The sequence below is a fragment of the Vicugna pacos genome, chromosome 12 (genome assembly GCF_048564905.1).
Source record: "Vicugna pacos chromosome 12, VicPac4, whole genome shotgun sequence".
NCBI lineage: Eukaryota > Metazoa > Chordata > Mammalia > Artiodactyla > Camelidae > Vicugna > Vicugna pacos.
In genome coordinates this window covers 52642888-52656176 of record NC_132998.1, presented here as the reverse complement: position 1 = coordinate 52656176, position 13289 = coordinate 52642888, and positions in this window count along the sequence as shown.

Sequence of the window (13289 nt, the reverse complement as noted above, 5' to 3'; positions counted from 1 at the left end):
TAGACACAAGCTAGAGACACTAAATATGTTATTTTCTGACAGAACACGATACGGTAAATACTTTTATCATTCCCATTTTACAGATGAGGAAATGGAGGTTCACAGAGGTTAAGTTAACTGTACAGTTTGCATTATAATGAACAGCAAGTAACCTTAGCTGCCCAATTCCATAGCCTGAGCAATTTCCAGTAGAATACAATACTCAACAGTAAAGGTGTCATATCACCATTTTACAAGAGCCTAAACTATTTTTTTCAAAAGAAAGGCATTTGTAACTGTCTGGAATGACATTCTTTAAACATGCCTCTTGCTTATTTTCCATGAGGCTCCAGAAGTTAAAAATCTATAAATTTATTTTCCCCTTTAAGAAAAAAGGTCCTATTTCAGTTTTCTTCATGAGCCTTTGATGTGACCAATTTCTAACCCTCAGTCATTATATACATCAATAGATCAGCAATGCTGTCAATATTATTAAGTGCTTTACTGTAGGGACAGTTTAACCGTAAAATCAAGATACCTTACTCACAAGTTACATAACTGAACATAATGAAGACCCTTGGGCATTTACTACTTCTGTTCCGTGTTATTCAGAGAGGTATAGCAGTTTGATTTTTTGTTAATAGTCATTCCAATAGCACACATTTCCTATTTTGCCTCATTGATTCTCTTCTTGAACCCATGTTCTCCATTTCCTCTGGTTTCTGTTTGACTTCTAAAGCATCAGTGACTGTTAGACACTCATTTAGCTTGCCATTTGCCCCACTGTTTTTATTTCCCTGGCCAATAGTTAATCTTCAAAACCATGTTATCTGGAATTGCTGTTAAATATATTTCCAATTTCCCCCATGTATTCCCTTAGCAGTTTTCTCATAAAAACTACAATGACCTAACATGTTCCTTTTTGAAGACGGACTTAGAAGAAACTCTGCATACATTCACTTCCAAAAATTCTCATGTATTCTTTCTCTTATTCTCATGACACATTTACTTCTGTCTTACAGCTCAAGTCTACTTTAATGTATTTATGAAAGCCTTTCTAAATGTCCCTGGTATTAGATCATTTTTCTTTGAACAATACTTGGTATTAAATATTATAAGACTTCAAGTTCTCCAAAGAATTTAAAGAATCTTAGCAAATATGAAAAATGTTCATGCTTACCTTCACCAAAACAGCTCACAGATATGTTATGAGATCCTTTCAACTAATGTCCATATGGTGACGCAATGTTCAGCTGACCATGGCAGCCCAATTTTTTAGGGTAAACAAGTCTAATTGTCGCTATAACTACGGAAAAGGGACCCTCAAATCAAGATTTAATTTATCTAAAATTTATCTAAAATTCCAGCACTACTACTTACTTGTCCAATAAATTATCCAGATCATTTAATTAAAATGGAATCTTTAGGGTTTTAACTATTAATCTGTATTTCATTTTACATTTCGTCCCCCATCTGAATAATTGTCTTTCAAGCAAAGATACACTGAAATAAACTGCAGATATTTTGAAATTCCGTGATTTTAAATGTCTTCGTGTGTTACAGTTTGTCACATTGAAGATATTGAAAAAGCAGATGAGGATAAAAGGAAGCTGGCCAGGTCATTGACTTTTTTTTTAATAGACATATTTTAGAGCAGTTTTACGTTCACAGCAAAATTGAGTGGAAGATTCAGAGATCTCCCATATACTCTCTGCCCCGATACCTTCATAGATTCTTCCATTATCAACATCCTCCACCAGAGTAGTACATTTGTTACAATTATAGAAACTACATTGACATATTATTATCACCTAAAAATCAGAGTTCACATTAGGGTCCAGTCTTAATGCTATACATTTTATGGGTCTGGACAAATCTATAATGACATGGATTCACCATTACAGCACTGGACAGAGTAGTTTCACTGCCCTAAATATCCTCCGTGCTCCACCTATTCATCTTCCTTCTGCCCAAACCCCCAGCATCCACTGGTCTTTTTATTGTCTCCTTGGTGTTGCCTTTTCCAGAATGTCATATAGTTGGAATCATATAGAATGCAGCTTTTTCAGACCAGTTTCTATCACTTAGTAATATGCATTTAAGTTTCCTCCATATGTTTTCAGGATTGATAGCTCATTTCTAATTAGTGCTGAATAATAATGGAATATAATATTCCATTGTCTGGCTCATTTCTTTAAGTAAAGCCTGGTTCCATCCAGTGCTTGACTGTGTTGTGTTTTCCTTGGTGACTGGTATCAAGCTGCAATGGACTCTTTGGACTTTTACTCCTGTTGGTTGACACAGTGATGATCTTTGCCATCTTCCACACAGTTGGGGTGGTACCTGGTACACGGTACCCAATTCAGCACAATCCAATTAAAAAGTGGGCCAGGGATTATAACAGACACCTCGCCAAGGAAGACATATAAATAGCAAATAAACTAATGAAAAGATGTTCCATATCGTATGTCATCAAAGAAATGCAAATTAAAACAATGAAATATTACTACACCAACTAGAAGAGCCAATATCTGAACACTGACGACACTAAATGTTGGTAAGGTTGTGGAGCAACAGACACTCATTCATCGCTGGTGGGAATCTAAGATGGTATGGCCACTTCGGAAGACAGTTTGTGACTTTATTTCAAAACTAAACATGCTCTCACCTTATGATCCAGACCCTCCTTGGTATTTACCCAAATGAGATGAAAACTTAACAAAACACACAAAGACCTGCATGTGAATGTTTACAGGGAATGTGGGACATGGACTTCTGGGAATATGCCGAAGTCAATAACAAGGGCTTCTGTGTATTTAAGTGTGTTAATCATTTAAAACCCATCGTTTCTAATACTACACAAGGAAATTGCCACATATCTGCCCACGTTACTCATTTTAGCAACTTTCACAATCAATGCTGATCACTGCAGCCAAATTGATTACATCAGAATCCACATCAACTAGTAAGACTGACCAATCAACTTGCCACACTGGTCCTTTACTTTAGGTGTACTGATCCACCCAATATGTCTTTATTTAAGGCTCATTTTTTATTTTTACTTTTTTAATGGAGGTACTGAGGATTGAACCCAGGACCTCGTGCAGGCTAAGCATGTGCTCTACCACTGAGTTATTTCCCTCCCCTCAAGGCTCCATTTAAAAAAGTAGACCATGGCTGATTAAGATGACTCACAGAAGAGGTGTGAGACTAAACCTGCTCATGCACGACCTCTTTGGAAAGGTAGGAGAATGTGCTTCCCCTCGCGAGAGAATAAGAACAAGGGAAAATATCAATTTGCATTTTCAGAACAAGATTTTCAAAAGCTTTTTTTCCTGTATTATTTCATATTATTCTCATGACGATTCTGTTACTGAAATAGCACAGAAACTCCTCTCTTTATTAGGCAAATGATGAGCCCAAACAAAGAGAGGTTACACTGAAAACGCAGACAAGAAAATGCAGTCCCTTCACTGGGGGCCCCAGCTCACTGCAGCATCCAGCTTGCTCGCCTCAAGACCACTGGAGAACTTCAACTCTCTGAGTGCCAGGTGGTCACCACTGCCTTAGGAACTGACTCAAAGTTCATTCAAATACTTTCAAATTTCCCCGTTTTCCTTTTCTTCATTAGGCACTTTATCTGACTCAGAATAGGCATAATACACATCCAAAATTGGCGGGCTTGACTCACGTATAATGGAAAATGACCCCAATGGTTATGAGGCATAACGTGAGACATCTGCTTGAATGGTCTGGCTGCCACTGGCTGTGCAATTCTTTTATTCTTTGTGCTTGTTAGTCATCATTTCATGTGCCTTAATTGTTTCCTCAACTCTGCTGTAAACTCCTCTAGGGAAGAGAGGATAATTGATACTTTGCATTCTTAACACCTATGCTGAAACACAGGTAGTCCCTAAAGATGAATTTCTGTTGATGATGCTTGTGTAGAAAAGGGCTTAACACATGCATGCAATATGGATCCGTCAGTTTCCAAATGCATAACAAAAACTGCTGAATGAATAGCTTCTTTCAGGCTATTAAATGTACCATGCAACATAGGCATGGCTCAACATCTTCTGTATTTGGGCTTTTCATATTGTATCACATTTCCCACAGGAAATGTCACAATAATACTAACTTTATGATGTTTTTCTCTGTTGCTTTATAGTATATTTTGATCTGTATGAAGTTCATTCATCCAGAAAACACTTACTAATCTGCTTTTATATGCCAGACACTGGATATGAGCTCAGCACATAGGACATGCATAAAATTGGCTCAGACTTTACAAACCTTTACATGTTTATAGTTAATTTAAAACATGCTGCGCATTCTTCTATTCCTTCTATTTTCTTTATTGCTTCTCACTTTCCATTTCTCCTCAGCCTTCCTCATGTTTGTTTATCTCGTCCAGCAGCAGCTGGTTCATAACAAGAAGGCTTCCATTTTTTGATGTACTGACTGAGTGGCTGTGCTAAAGTGCTCTTCACACAATGCCTTGTTGAATTGCATTTTAAGCCTAGGAGCAAACCAGCTAGGTGGTTGTTATTGTCATGTTCATTTTACAGCCTAGTAAATAAAGGCTTGGAGTGGCTGGGTGATTTGCGTAGGACCTATGGCTTCTGTGAGGGAGCTGGGGTTGAACCCAGGTCTTCTCTCTTCAAATTCCACTCGCTTCTCCATTGGATCATTGTTGCCATTTAACAAAGGATGATGTTGCTCACTTATATAATGATCGACCTTCTGCGACGTGCACACTTTTATTTTTCTGATGTAGGTGAGATGCAGAGACTAGGAAAGATGTAGAGAGGGGCTTGAAATAATGTCCAGGAAAGCTGAAGGAAATGAGATTATTTAGATGGAAAAAGGAAGCTCTGACGGGACATAACATCTTTCTTTCTCCAGGTCTACCATGCGGAGAAGGAATTTTACTTGAACATTATTCCAAGGATAAGGCTAAGAGAAAGTTACAAGTTAAAAAGAAACAAGTTTGGGCTCACTATGAGGAAAGACTTCCTAACAGAATCGTTACAGAGGAAACAAACTATTCAGAAAGGAGAGAATCCAGCTTGTGCGCAAGTTCAAACATGAGGGACCCCAGCAGGATGGGGCGGTGGACAGGAAGGTGACTGTGGTCCTGCCTCTGGCTCCAAAGGCAACACTGGTTGTTCCAGCCTGAGAGCATCCCCCAGGATTAGCCCCACCGAGCAGTAGATGTCACTGTTTCATAGAAAGAGGAGTAAGGAGGCACCTTTCTGATTGTAAACAGGAGACTTTAAAAAGATGTAGGAGATCTGATCCCTCCACTTTATATGGAGAGACGTTTCTAAAAACTATTTAGGATTAATGTTCTATCAAAGAAATATGCAATGAGAAATCCAATATTTTACAAGATTCCTTTCTTTAAAAATGCTGAGAAATCCAGCATTATGCTTAAGAACTTAGTCTTTATTTTTATTGGAAGGCTCAGCCCAACACCATAGTGAAAGATTACACTAGTTCCAAAGAGTCTCCATGCATAAGATGAGATCTAATAAAAGATAAAAAGCCTTGTTCCTTAGACGTTGCTGCAGGTAGGGAGAATATACACGTGTATATACACACATGTACCCACACATATTTTGAATTAATGCTTTTTTTTGTCTTCCTTTCTGGCCCTCCATTCTTTCTGTGCTTAACCCAGGCTCTTTAAGGAAAAGGTATGACAAATATGCATACATATTTGCAGGGTTTGCATTTCTCAGTTTGTATAAGACCCCTGAACCGAGATCACCAGGAATCAAGCTCTGGGTAGAAGGGGCTTTTCTCGGCAAAATTTTAATCTGTAAAACCCAAAGTTTGGGACTGAAGTGACTTCTCAGCGCCAGAGAAAGTTACAGAGTCATTGACACTGTTCAGCAACAGGAGATTCCAGAGCCCCCTGGACCACATTTCAAGTGGATCCTCTTTCCTCTTCTTTGTCCCTTCAGTTCCAAAGATCCCTGTGGAGCACACAGGACCTGATCCTCACCTGACCTGTCTCCCTGAGGAGCTTTTCTCTGGGTAGAGTTTCTTTCACTTCAAAGAGACTTCAAAGGCAGAGAGAGGGAAAAGAGCAGAGGGGCTCCTTTAAACCTGCCCTCTTCACTGGCTGTGCACCACTTCAACAATGGCTCCCTGAGAATCTATAAATATATGTAACTCCTGGTTGCATTTTCTTAAGAAGCTCATTTTCTCAGAGGAGGGATGAAATGTAGACAAATGACATAATAAAAGGTGGAATGCACCCTAAAAGCAGAACAAAAAGCCATATGTTTTAAAATAGGAAAGTGAACTGGAACAATCACTGAAGGTTTTTTTTTTTTTTTATGGAGCATATGAAATTTTAATGATGCTGCTAAAGGCCTGGAAGAATTTGGATACATAGAAAATGCAGGGCAATGACATTCTAAAAAAAGAAACAGTCATGGCATCCTTGCAAAGGTGGAATAGACAGGGATTTGGGGTTCTTGTTCAGATTGGTGGAAATGTAGTGTGCATAAAAAGGAAATAAAATCAAACCAAACTCATGATCATGATCTTGCCTTGCATGGGAGGATAGACAGTGAATAGTTTTCAAGAGAGAACTGATAGTTCTAATAGGAAAGCTTTAGAGAGAGTATGACGATATTTCTTTATGCTGCCACACTCTTTGTTACACAGCAGTGATGTTCTTTGTAACAGGAGGCCAGATCGTCTCTTGAGAGTAGGGAAGGTGGGCGTGCAACTGAGATTCTTTGAAAGTACGCAGATTCGGGAAGTTACTACAGGAATTCAATCTTGTAGGAGAGAAACAACACATTGCAGTGAGGACCAAGTGGGCTGAGGTCAGAGAGCATGGAGTATGAGCCTGAGTTAGTAACTGCCAGCATAATACTGTAATTAGCAGTATTGGAATGGAAATATGGAAAGCAGATGGTGGCAGCCAGTAAAGGCTAGGAATGTGCATGCTGAGTAGGACAGAGAATAAAAAAGGAATTCTAGGGTATAGAGGGGCAGATTGAGAACGGCTGAATCCTAGCGTCTGTTCAGGTGGAACGGTAAATAAAGCTTATACATAGATCTACCATTCCAAGGACTTATGTGTGCCGGGCAGTATGTTAAACATTTGATTTTCACAAACTCTGTAAATGAAATGTCAATGTATTCATTATATGGACGAGGAAATGGAGACTGGGGAAGGGCCCAGGATGACTAGTATGGGGCAGGATTAGGATTCTAACCTGGGTCTGCCTGATTGAGACAGAAGAAAGCAGTGAGTGGTTTTCTCGGGACGCAAGGAGGAAGATACGGAAGTGGAGGCTTCTTTCGGAGAAGCCTGGGTTGAGGCATGCCGGGGCCTCTTAGGATGTAAAGGAGGATAACACAGTGCATGCCAAGAGGAACACGCCTGTTGTTCTGACAAGCACTCGACTCAGACCTTAGATGCTACAATAACAGGATTCTCCCAGATTTATGTAATATGGTAAGATAGCCTCAGCCATGCTGAAAAGTAATAGCAATAACAAGTCTTAGGATCAGAGGGGCTTTCAGAAGAAACATGAGCTGACATCCCAGTGTTATTGTTAGAATCTCTCTCGATGCTGTGACAGAAATACCACTTGGGTCAGGAGGAGTGGCCTGCAGTCAGCCCCTCACTCTGCTACAACCACAGGCCCACCGGGAGACAACCTCCAGCCGTGAGCACCCAGCACCAGAACCCCCCGGAGCACGCGGTCCAGCGCGGGAGAGAGCGCACAGCAGGGAAACAAGGAGGCACGTGTGGACCAGGGGCTTCGGCTCATTGACACTGCCTGCTTGGCCAGTCCCAGCCCCGACAGAGGGCTTTGCAAAGCGAATCCCTTGGGAGGGGAGAGCTGAAGCTGGGTCCCCTTCTCCCCCGAAGGCTGCCCTGATGTAAGTGTGGGTCCTGCTTACAGCAGACATACTCAGGCGTTCTGCAGTCACAGAGAACGGCTCTGGATGTCCAGCCCTACCACCTACCAGCTATTTAATTCTGGATTTCAGGGCTCTCATTTCGATAAAGGTCGGGCTAAGACCTCTCTCTTATCAGCACCATGATATTTGCCCTACAACGAACAGGACCGTGACCAGCACTCTGCCTGAATCAGTACATGGTCGCTGCTGCTAGCTGACAGTAGGTGACGGAAAAAAGGAGAGAAACTGTCCAACAACAGAAGCTGGCGTTACAAATTCAGACTACTTTGTTCCAAACGTTAAACAGTATTTGTGGTAGCAGGGCTGGAATAAAGTGAGAGACAGGGGAGGGATGTATCGCAGATTGTTCTTTTGCTTTTTTGTGTATTTACGTTGCTTTCATACTTTTTTAAATGTATACAAGTTTGGCTGGAGGGGGTTGTATCGAGAAAGCAAAAAAGTAGCTACAAGGAACATTTTTAGGGTTATGTTCTCTAAGTCTCAAAATCAAAATGCTCCAAAGTTCACAATGGACTATTTTTGGTTCATGCAGTGTTTTAACTACATTTCAGTACCATATACTTAGCAATTTCAAAAGAATTCCATTTGCTCTTGTATATACATTTGGGATTCTTAATCTGTATGACCCCAAATTTTCTCCACTCAAGCACAACTGGTTTTATTTCTTCTGTCCCATTTCACTTCTTGTCCGTATAGAAACATACACCACATACTGTAATCAGGGAGAAAATAGAGATTTTTGTATTCCCTTTTTTTTTTTCACTTAACATTTTTCCCATTGCTCCACTATGTCTACATTGATGTCTTTTCCTGACTGTTTAGTAAAGATTCCTTATTTTTCCATTACTCTAAGGTTTAACATTTCAGATCCTCCCACATTTTTACAAGGATGAACCCATCTGGCTGCCATAAACTTTTTTGCAACTCTAACCTTTTTCTGCTTGTGAACTGTTTCCTTAGGATAAAAATACTCAGAGGCAGAGTAATACTTTCTGATTCTTAAAATTTACTGTCAGATTGTTCTTCAAAATGACTCTACACATTTACAATGTCAACTCCCTGGCAGCTGTCAGGGCTGCCGGCTCTTCTGGTCCAATCTCACAGAATCCCTATTATCATTTTAATTTGCATTTCTCTGATTCCTAGCAGGTCTAATCGTTCTCATTTATATGGTTACTTTTTTTGTTTCCTCTTGTAGCTCTGATATGTGTTAAAAAACGTAAGCTTTTGAAATGTGATTGGAGCCAATGAAGTCCTTGTATTGTTGCCTGTCCTCCGCTTGTTTTAAATTCAACCAAAAGTAGTCATTCCACTTTTGAAGTGCCCCCCAAATGCCAAATGCCGTAACTGGAGACAAATACATAATTGTTTTGCATTTGTGTCATTGCATGCTCAGGAAGGAAACCAAAGGTCTCAGAATGTCCTTTCACAACATTGTAAGGCCTGATGACACCAATTCAATCGTCTTCTGATGGAATTAGTTTTGGAGACATTCAACAAAGTCATACTCTGAACAACAGACTGGATTACTGACCAGGAACAGCCCTTAATGGACCAGTTTGGTTGTTACAGCAACAAAATTTAATTCGACACTCAGTTATTCAATCCATGGTTCAGCAGTGGACCTGCACACAGTACAATCTGCTGGGACTGAAGGCTGCCTTCCCCTCCTTGATAAACCTCATGCCTTGATAAACCTCATGCCTTCCCCTCCTTGATAAACCTCATGTCCATTAGAAAGTTTTCAGAGCTGAGTATTTCAAATCTGAAACGTGCTCCCCATCCTTTCCCCCAAAAAGAACCAGCTCTTCCTTGGGATACTTGCATCAACTTAAATCAGAAATCATGATGGATCTAGATGGCTACACAATTGGATGTAATGAATGCCACGTCCCTCATTAGATCTGAACTTAAGGAAACTGATGGGGTTTGATTTATTTTACTCAACTTTACAGAAGAACCAGAGAAGCTGGCTGCCCTGGAGGATTAAGCAGTTACTCCTTTTTTCTAGAGCTTCCTGAATTGTACCCTGTCCTTCATTAATCATTCTGAAATGGACTCTTCCTCATGGCACATTGCGTTCAGTGGGATCAATCACAACATTTTCAATTTCATACATATTTCAGCACAGACCTAAGAGGTTCCATACACTTGGACCATTTTGGGTAAATGCTTCGTAGACTGGTAACCCCATATGCTTAGTAATCCCTTAGGGAAGTAAATGTGGTAGTTAACTATAGCTCTAAAAGTAAAACTATACCTGGATATCTGTTCCTTCCACTTAAAAGAAGTTTTACATTCTATCTTTAGCTAAATGTTACTCACACAATTACTCAAAAATGTATGACATTTTTCATCCAAGAACCTCAAAATAGAGTCCAAACTAAAACTGAGTATGTATGCGTTTACGAAGTCTTAGAGTTGAAAAAAGAATCTTAAAGGTGGGGGGTTTTGCTTGATAGAAACCAACTTATTATGAGGCTCCACTACCAGCAGAGAAGCTATAAATATTGTCTCTTATTGCTCCTGAGACATTTAAAAACGTGTTGAACTGAATCTAATGTATCTTCCTGTGAGTTCTTCCACAAACTATGATACACATGTACGTGGTGTTGAACTGAATCTAATGTATCTTCCTGTGAGTTCTTCCACAAACTATGATACACATGTACGTGGTGTTGAACTGAATCTAATGTATCTTCCTGTGAGTTCTTCCACAAACTATGATACACATGTACGTGTGTTCTATTTAAGGAAACAATGATCTAGATACATTTTGACTTTAATGTCTGTCATTTTGGGGGGAGGTAACATTTTTTTTCTTTTGGCTCGTCTTTGTACAAGAAGACAATGCTATCAATCAACCAACCAACCATCAACCAATGTAGGAAACACATTTTGAGCACATTTATTTGCTTTTCCAGTAGTAGGCATGGATTTGATTTTTCACATATTATATCGCTTTCTGTTTCCAAGCAACAGTATACGTGGGGGAAATGGTTAGCCAGAATTTAGAGCACAACATAGCTAGCTGACCCACAAAATGATTGAACCCAGAACACTGTCCTGTTCAGACTGCCAAGTCAGTTTTTTGTTACATGGTAGCCTTTTAAATACAGAGCAGGGCAAGCTGGAATTGGTTACTCAACTTTATTTCCTTAAATCAAGGAAGAACTAATAGCTGTAAGCAATGCTGCTTCTCCCTACTTGCTCTGTTATTAACTATGTGCCTGAACAATTTAGCAAATGTAATGCAGCAGCTTTTAAAAAGAACTTTCTTCTGATCTGTCATAGTATCACAAAACTGGGAGGCTGGCTGATAGCTCCTGACTTTGTTTGGATAAAGGTATCACATTAGTAAACTCTCAGGCAAGAACTTTGTAGAACTTCAGTCCAGAATACCCAACCTAGACAAGAGAGAAGTTTTCTAAATATGTGTCCCTTTGTTTCTTAAAGAACACATTACTTCCATTTTTTTATAAATGAGTTTCAAACTGAGGTCACAGACAGTGTTTCAAGAGTTAGAGTCATCTAGTTTGGGGCTGTAATTTTTGAAGTTGACATATTCCACGGATTGATACCAATCTCTCTTTTTTTCCTCCTCCTCCTCACCTTCCTCCTCCACCTCTTCCTTCTTTTCTCGTCTAACTACCTCTCTTAAAATTGCTTTCAGTATTAAATGTTTTCTTTTGGTTGTTCTTGCTGCATTTGGAATGAAGTTAACTCCACAATGGCCTTGGGACTGCCTATGGGGACTCATATAGGGTTGGACAACCTCCCCGAATAGGATGATGAAAGCTCCCTCAAGCCCCTCCATCAGGCAGGGTCTCCCCGGCACCGTCCCCTAAACTCCATCAAAGCACAAAATGCACATCAAATACCTGACTCTTCTTGACATGACCTGCCTCTGTCCATTTCTTTCTGCTTCCCAGGGTAGAAGGTAAAAATTCATTTTTGTATAAACATGCTCATGGCCATTATTTTCAGTTCTATATCCTTTCAAAGTTCCCTTCTTTGGATCTGGATCACTTCAAAAGAGTAGGGCCAGGAAATTTGATATTCATGGTTTACATCATGACCATTTAACCATGCCATTCAACTACTTATGTCGGTCACTTGTCTTATCAGCTTAGTTGACATTACCTTAAAGCTTTCAAATCTCATTTAGCTTTAGTTATAGCTAACAGGAAGAGAAAATTTGGACAGATATGAAATTTAGTGCTACAGATAAATGGATTCACTTAAGAGCTGAGCAGAAGATGACTTTCCAGTAAACGCCTTATCTGTCCTAAATTCTCAATGAATTGTAATGTGACCATGTAGGTCTGCACACTCTAACACAAGGGTTATCATTTTTAAAACAAATACATGTGGATGATTCAGGGTCGAAAGTCAAACATGCTCTATTTCTGATATCTCAGAGTACAGTCAGGAAAGGACAGGGTTTGCTTTGGAGAGAGACCTCACTTGCTTTGCTGCATTCTCTGATGATGTAGAGAACTTGATACTGGCTGTGTTGCTTGGGAAAAAAGAGCACTTGTGTAAATTTGGAGACAAGTCCTGGCTCTGCCTCTAGTTGTGTGACCTTGAGCAAGTCACAGCCTCCATGTCTATTTCAATACCACCTGAGCAAATCAGATTTTCATAAACCTTTCATTTTAAAAAGTCTAGAGCTAATGCCAAACTGAAAGGATCCAGCAACTCAGGGGTAACAAAACCATTTTATTTTTCACTGTGCCTTTGTGAGGCAGTCACACAACATGAGTTGGGTTGGTATTAAGTAGAAGATCCAGCTTGAGCAAGGTTAGCCAGGACTAAGGGGTTAAATGTGCATTCAGTCAACTTCCTAAGAACTCGCCCATCAGTGCTGTTCCAGACAGGCACCTTCCAGAACCTCTCATAGCATACTGTTCTCATGAACCCATCAGACAACCCGGGTTCTCCTAATGATGATGGCCAAGTAATTGTCACCTTTAATAAATTATCTTATTTCTTCAGTCAAGAAAATAAAAGCGACTGCATCATAGACATTGTTTGGGCCAGTGTGGGGGATGCCTTTATGATCCACATTTTTAAAAATCAAACCTTGAAATATTCTTAGCAATAAAGCAGGCTACAGTACACATGAGAAAATATATTTTTCAATGGCAGGGAAAAAAACTCCCTCTTTTACAATAGAAGAAATTTCTGAATCAGATTCTTTGATTAAAATTCAATTCCCCATGAAACTTCTCTCATCGCTTAAGAAAATCAGAAAACATGTTTACTTAAGAGGTACAACTCTAACTCCAATAGAACCTGCACATTTTCCCCAACAACTAGATCAAAGCAATAGTGTTAGGCAGTCTAGGAAT